We start from the raw sequence: 8,489 nt of genomic DNA on the forward strand, positions 1-8,489 counted from the left end.
GTCTCTTGATCATCTGGGATTCGTTCGTGCTAAGTAAGCAGAGACGTGATGGAATGTCACATAAGAAAAGAGCTAAAGATGAAAAGCTCATATCTCATCAGCAGAAACACCATCGACTCCATCAAATGAGTATCAGCTGAAGATGAAGTACGACCTTGGATTGACGGTGTAGTTCCTGACGTTGATGAATGAAGAATTTCGTCATAATTCGTCATAATTCGTCATCAGAAAATTCAGAACTCAGCCCTTTAGAAAAAACGCCATAAAATCTTCATCCGGTGTCGGATTTTTGCGATCTACCCATGTATCCTCATGCCCAGAAAATTTCCAAGCTTTAGTAAATAAGCTTTTTGAGTTTTGAGCACGTTTAGAAGGTGAAATCAGCGAAACAGTAAACTTTCAGGAGATCTTCAGAACTTTTCAGCTGTCATGTAGTCCAAAGTTTTGGCCACATCTTTTTGCTCGTTTCTCCAATTGATGTGAATTTTGGATATGTTGTAGAGGACATACATAAAAAGAAAATGGTATATGACCCAGCCCTAGATTCTTCACCAATTATTTCCAGCTTGCTTATTTGTGCGGGATAGTGTAAAATCTTCTCAGACGAGCTTGTTGTAAAACACTCCCGTTGTGTCTTTAGACCATTCACTTGTGTCTTGAACAGTTGGTGAAGGATTTGAATGTCATCGATTCATTTGAGATAAGGACCCTTTAATTGATACATGAGCATGGTGCTTGCAGTGCCATCTTGTTTCTGTTAGTCGTAGAAACATCACTTCTGAAACCCTGGTCATGGGACCATAACTGAGGTTACTCTCAAGAGGGGGCGATGTAATGACCATGGTTGCATGTCCCGGTGATAGAATTTATTTTACGATGAATGATTATCACTGGAGAGCCCGGAACCACGAGTCTTGGACTTGTGAAATTGATCGTCATGATCAGCGGACCATCAGTCCCCAGTATTTTGTTAAATCTCTCCCTTTCGTTTTCCCTTTTTCTGGCAAGACCTAGATAGAGGACCGGGTAGAAAAATTGATGTAAAGACCTAGGTGGTCGAAGATGGAGATACCTTGATGAAGGACTCAGTGGAAAGACCTGGTGGACACCGACTAACTGTGTTATGAATCCCGTCTGAGAATTGCTGCTTGCATGTTGTATGCTCTGGAAGCTGTAGGAACCTCATACGACGTCAGAATTCGATGCTTGATCCCAACTTTTGAAGCTAAGAGACTGAGTTATCACATGAGCAAAGAATCACTCAATTTGGAGTTGCAGAGGTCATCCAACGAAGCGTGAACATTTGTAATTTGTAATCCCGTACAAATTTTTCCGATTTCGTAGACCTGACGGTAAAGGCCATATTTTTCGGCTCGTATGTACGATTGATGCGTCCTTTTGGTATGTTGTAGAAGAGACATAGAAGAACATCTTTCGTTGAGGAAGCATTGTCCCATTCCTCATTATCTCTCCTATTTTATGCAAGATTCCTCATTTGTCCATATTTTCGCATGCTCGTTCGTGCATTTGGGTGCTCGTTCGTGCATCATTGTCGAGTACACTTGCACCATTTTATGGGGCTTACTCAGTGGTAGTCCAGATGCCCTAGTATTTATTACTAATTTACGAAATTCAGTGGAGAATAATTCATGAAACTGAGTAATAAAAGTGAGTAGTTTTTTATTATCAATCCATAGGATCAGCCGTGGATTCGACCATGAATTCGGAATAATAAAAAGAGTATTACCATTCCATAGGATCGTGGATTCGACCATAGAATCGATTAATAAAAGTAGTTACTACCATTTCATGAGATCATCCGTGGATTCGAACATGAAATCGGAGTAATGAGATTATCAATTACCATTCCATGAGATCAACCGTGGATTCGATCAGGAGATCGGAGTAATGAGATAAAATAGATTATCTTCTAGGAATTCAGTGGTGAATGTCACGGTAGAATTAATCTATTACAGAAGGGATATTAGCTAGTTAAAGTGTCATACCCGTTCTGAAAGGTGCATAGTCAGGATACAACGAGTGTTAGTGAAGTCCTGAAGGCGTTATTGCTCTCAATCTTACGGAGAACTGCCTGGATCTATACACGGTCTCTCTACATAGTCGGGGAACAGTGAATGTCACCGACGTCCTGAAGGCGTTATTGCTCTCATACGGAGAACCGCCCAATCGTTCTTCTATGTAGAGGCAGGTCTCTCTATGTAGTCAGGGAACAATGAGTATAACCGACGTCCTGAAGGCATTAAGTTCTCAATCATACGGAGAACCGCCCAATTATGTTATTCTACATATAGGCTCATGATGAAATGCGCATCATCGAACGCTCAGCTAGTGGGAGGCCTTTCGAGAATCATATTCTTCATGGCTCTGAGAGGAACTCGATCAGAGCTCGTGAAACGGTTCACGGATCGTAAAACATGAATCGTCACATGCGTTCCTGAAGCGGGTCAGAAACATGCAGTATGATGATTTTACGATTTTGACCTTTGTTGAAAATCCACCATCAATAGCTGGAAATAATGTGTGTTACTTTGAACTTGTGCCTTTGAAAGCTGAATTGTCATATCCAACTGTTGAGAATATAACTTGAGATACAACTGTCACATTTCATGAAATTTGAGCTTATATTTTGTCCAGAACTTTGTGGGTATGTTCTAAGAAAGCCATCACGGGACTTCAACTCGTCCACTAGGGACACTTAGTGGTTTAAAAGGCTTATTGCATTCGCTAAATGCAATCGAGAAACCAGCGATAGTGGTATAGGTAGGAATTTCTTAGTTTTTTTTTTACTCGTGGACGAGCAAAATTCAGGTTTGGGGGTGTGATAAGTGTCTAATAATGCATAATTGTAGATCATTTCAGAGGCATTTATTGTGTCTTAAGTGCTCAAACGTTCCATCTTATGACAAATCTTGTATTTTGCGCGTATGTCTGTTAAAGGGTAATTTTGTCAGAATATTCTCATTTTGTACTATGTTGTAGGTGGTTGAGAAAATGGTGAGCAAGAAAGCAGTGGGTTAATACAAAGGGAAAGGCCATAGAGGACTTGGCGTTCACATGAGAAATGGAGTTCAAAAGAAGGCATGAGACTTTGGTTAAAGTGGCAGACAAATTATTAAAGCTTACACGTCAAAATGGTCATGCCAAATGAGTCCTTCACGGTTGGAAAACAAGAACACCATGTCAAACTTTTATCCTCTCATCTACAAGAGCCTGGTCTTAGTGCTTAACACCCAAACAAACCCTTCATCACCTTTACCAAATTCACATCAGAACTAAAAAAATAATCAATCTCTTTATTTCTCGACCCGACAGCAGTACCTTCTCTGTCAATAGAAAACATCCCTAACCCTAGCCTCAAGTACCTTCTACCTCCATCAATTCACTCTCCATGTCAATCCCCCACAACGGTAACCTTGTATCTCTGTCAACCTCATCCCTCTCTACCCCTATTTCCCTAGCTTTTTCTTCAATTAGGTTACCGTTAGAAGCATGATTTGAAGAAGCGTGGAGATAAATCAGAACGTTGTGAGATGAGTATTTGGAGGTCTGCATCAATTGTAAGTTCTGAGAACATAAAACCCCTAAATTTTATAATGTATTTGTTGTTTGTACAGGGCAGAAAAATGGGGTGTGGGATTTGTATAAAAGGGGGTTGTGTGTTGTAATTGAAGGGAGGCAGTGAGTGAGAGATAAAGGATTTCTCTTAGGGTTCTAAAAGACATGAGTTGAAAAATAAATCAATTGTTTTTTTTATGCTTCAATGAATTTATCTATAATTGAATCCAATTTATCTCCTGTTTTCATTATCTGTTAATTTCTTAAGCTAGGGTTGAGATGAAACCCTTAGACTATTACTAGTTATTCATGTTCTGATTCTATTCTTGTTGTGCTTTAGTGAGTTAGGATATGTTTAATTTCTGAGTTGCAGCATATGTCTTTCACCTAGTGTATCATGTATCCTAGGTTGTTAGAACACTTGTATAATGCCCATCAACTTGTATTCAATTGATATCTTTAGTCTGTGATAAGATGTGCTGTGAGAAGACATCTAATACTAGGGATTAATGCTTTGGATGATATTGAACTATCCATATTTGAGACCCTTAGGAAAGGCGAAAGACTCGTATCTTCATCGCTGATCCATTAGAAGGGAAAAGAACAATTTCAGTGGCTGAATTCTAGTGTGGTCTAGGTGGTGGATTCAACTGCCCTAGTACCTTCCCATCAACTATTTTAAATCGTTCTCTTTTGTTACTTCATTTTACATTTTAGTTTTTCACAAAACAAACACATTCGTCATTTTGACAATCATGTGGTTTAAATTAGTATAGTAGAACTTAGAAATTCAACTTCACACCAACCAAGTCCCTGTGGGAACGATCCGTGCTTACTGTATTCTACATTGTAGACACCGTATACTTGCGGTTAGTATAATTGTAGGTTTTCTAGTCCTATCATATGTGATCCGTGACCGGAACTATAGTATGCATACCCGTATGCGAACTTATAGTTGTGAAATTCCGTGTACCAATAATACATACCAGTACGCATACTTGCGTAAGGTATAGGTCCGGGAATTTCTGCTGGGTTTCGGAAGTGTACTAAGGTATGCGTACCCGTTCGCATACTGGCGAACCCAAACTCAGACCGGCTACTTAAGTATGTGTACCCGTTTGTATACTTGAGTAACCAAAGTTCTAAAATCGGTTTTTTCATGAACTAATACATTTATATATTAAGGAATGCATTCTTTGCAAACCGTGGCTATAATTTTCATAAATTGATTCGAGTGAATCAAACCGATTTTGCTTCAATTGTATTCTTGTTTACTTCTATGAGAATATAGCAATTGAACAACTCTTTAACTAGTTTCATTTGAGTCATTTGAACTAGTTATGGTTAAGATGAATAAGGTTGATATGAGAGTGTTCATATAACTAACCTCGGTTAACTACTGTTGATCCAACATGGTGTACACGTTTAGGTACGGTTACATAAACCTAAATGAGGGTACATTTAATTTATGTATAACAAGCTAAGTTCGATCTAACGGTTGAAAGATATTAGCTTGAATCTAATCAAGTTTTCATCTAACGGTGAATATTGAATGCTTTGTTACCAAGGTAACTTAGATTGCAAACCCTGATTTGAAAACTATATAAAGGAGAACTCTAGGAAATGGGGAACCTAATCCCCACACCTCCTGTGTGATACTAATTGTATAAGCTATAGTTGATTCTCCTTTAATCTTAGGTTTTTCACGAAACCTTGTAGGTTAACAACTTGAAGACTTCATTGGGATAGCAAAGCTAGACCCAACTATTTTCTCTGTAGTTGCATGTTCTGATCTTACTTATACTATCGTGATTGAGTATTATCTTTTCTAAGATTTGCTTGAGATTTATCTCCTATAGGTAAGATTAAAAGTAATCACAAACATCTTCGTCTCATCGTTTGTGATTCTACAATATCTTGTCTCGCTACCATAAGATTAAGATTTTTGTGAGGTGATTGATAATACTAGGCTGTTCTTCGGGAATATAAGTCCGGTTTATCAATTGGTTCATGTGCACCTTGATTTATCAAAAGACGAAACAAAACTCGTAGGTATTTCTGTGGGAGACAGATTTATCTATTTCAATAGACTTTTCTGTGTGAGACAGATTTGTTTATCAAGTCTTCGACTTTGGGTCGTAGCAACTCTTGGTTGTGGGTGAGATCAGCTAAAGGAATCAAGTGCGTAGTATCCTGCTGGGATCAGAGACGTAAGGAGCGCAATTGTACCTTGAATCAGTGTGAGATTGATTAGGGTTCAACTACAGTACAGTCCGAAGTTCATTGGTAGTAGGCTAGTGTATGTAGCGGCTTAATACAATTCGGTGTTCAAAGATGGACTAGGTCCCGGGGTTTTTCTGCATTTGCATTTTTCCTCGTTAACAAAATTCTGGTGTCTGTGTTATTTTTTTCGCATTATTTTTGTTATATAATTGAAATATCACAGGTTGTGCATTGAATCGATAAATTGGGAAATCCAACCTTTGGTTGTTGATTGAAATTGATTGATCCTTGAACATTGGTCTTTTGTACCGTTCAAGTTACTTCTCTTATATTCAATCGAGCTCGCAAATTCCTATTTGCTGATTGCAGACTGAATTGAGAGATAAATATTTAAAACTCTTTAATATACTTTTCTCTAGATTGAGTCTAGTTGATTCTCTTGAAAGTATATTGGAGTTTGTCTATTCAGATTGCCAAACGAAATATTGGGTGTGGTTGTTAGACCCCCGCTTTTTCAGTTTTGATCACTAACATTGACAAACAAGCTTGAGATAGCAACGCTTGCGACTTCGACCGAGCAGTGCTCTAACATTAACCCTCACCCCAACACATACTGATTGTGTTAAAAAATGCATCCTCATTTTTTGCCCAATTTTTTTTTATGTGAGGAGGCATAAACTTGTGCAGAATTTATAAATCTGTTCTTTTAGTAGGTAACAATAAACTCATGATCGATATCTTTCACTGTTTTTGGGATAAATATATTTGGTTTCCATAAACCAAATTATATCGCTCCTTGATTTTCTCCAATCTCATGTTATATATCTTTCTTGTCCGAAAGAAGATTATCTTGATAATAATGGAGAAATCGGTGAAAGCAGTTTCATCTCTAGATGATTTGGCACTATGTGTATCGGTCATAACCGGAACTCAAGATGCTCTACAACCTGGTAATCTACATGATTCTCTAAGAAAACATATTCTTACTGTTAGAAGTTGTAGTAGGCATCATGAACTAATGATCAAGGATTCAAAAGTATTACTTGATGATCTTCAATCACAATTGTTCGATATGAACAGACTTTTTTATTGGAAAGGAAAGTGCTCGGAAGAATTTGAATCTAGAATTCGAAAGTAACATCCTCAAGACCCACGATTGAAGAAAATATACATCAATGTGTTGATTTATTTCGATATTTTGTATTTAAATAAAACTATAAATATTATTATGAATAAAGTTATTATTTTATAATTTTTGTCTCAAGTGATAGTTTCCAATTGCATATCTTGTGCATGAATCCTTATATTTTTGCTTTGTGATTTCTGATTTATGAGATGTCTGATTTCGGTTTTTATTAACCTTAATGTTAGATCTCATATGGTGTAGCCCTTATGATTTGTATGGATTTTTGATTTAGAAGGATTAAGTTCTAGCCCATGTTGGTAGGCTTTATCAATGGATCATAAGGTGTTCCGATTGAAACTCATATGTGAAAAATCACAATATGTTGATAATTAATTTATGTTTACATAAGTTGTGTTGAGCATAACATATGTGTTTCGGGTTTAGACTTTATTGGCACGCATTAGTTAAAATTGATTCTACCTTTCTCTTGTAGAGGTTTCTTTTGTTGTTGTTCTTTTGTTCCTGCGAGAGGATGACAACAAATAGGGGGAGAGTTCTTATTTGAACTTGCGCTTAATGATATATTTTTCTGGGAAGAAGTGGTTGCAGAAATTGAGGTAACGATTTTATTTGTTAGTTAATTGTTTTTCCTTTTTAAGAAACGTCTGTTTATATTGCGTATACTTTGCTTTTGCTTAACAAAATTTCGGTACAATTGATATGTTCCATTATTGTGTATGGATTGCTTTATATGATTCAATTGTTTCCGGTTAAGAAAAACTATGTCAATTTATTGGCTTATGATTTGGTATCTTCTTTATTATTGGGTATCAAGTGTTTTTGCTTAATGAAATTCAGTGCAATTGCGGTGCTGCAATGTATATATTTGTTTAAATTGCTTCCGGTTAAAAAAAATAATTGCAAGTCAATTTATTTTGGTTTGTATTTATTGTTTTTGACTTAACAAAATTACAGGGTCATTTATTTTAGTTCATCTGATTCCGGATAAGAGAAACTAAGTTAATTTTGATCTTAGTTAGACTTATCAATTTGAGGATTCGGTTATTCAAGTCTAATCGAATGCCTTGAAAAGAAAAACTAGTTAACTAACCTAGTGTTTGCCTTGTCTAAAGGGAAAGGTCTAAGTTATTTTCCGAAATAATTAGAGCATGATGAAAAAAATAGATTTAATTCTGATCTTTATTTTGGTCTTGTCGAAACAAGCGATTGTACATACGTAATCGGTTCAACAATAGAATTGAGTATCTTAGTGGATTTGTTGGACTATAGGGAAAATTGCCTCGGGAAATTGTTTCCTTGATAACATATTGAAACTAAATTACTTTGTTGTTTCGGTTTTAATATTGGTTATCTAAAATGGTATATGTGAAACCTACATGCTTAAATCTTATAGTTGTACAAGTCTTATAGATTTGTAAGATCCTTTTGGTTTGTCCTTTATTTGCTCGAACCTTTGTCATTTTGTAACAAAAAGGGGGAGAAATATATGGAGTAAACAAGTGATTTTTAGTCATTAGGAAAGGACAATTGTGCTTAAACGTTA

This window comes from Papaver somniferum, chromosome 10 (assembly GCF_003573695.1).
Source record: "Papaver somniferum cultivar HN1 chromosome 10, ASM357369v1, whole genome shotgun sequence".
In the NCBI taxonomy this organism is placed as follows: Eukaryota; Viridiplantae; Streptophyta; class Magnoliopsida; order Ranunculales; family Papaveraceae; genus Papaver; species Papaver somniferum.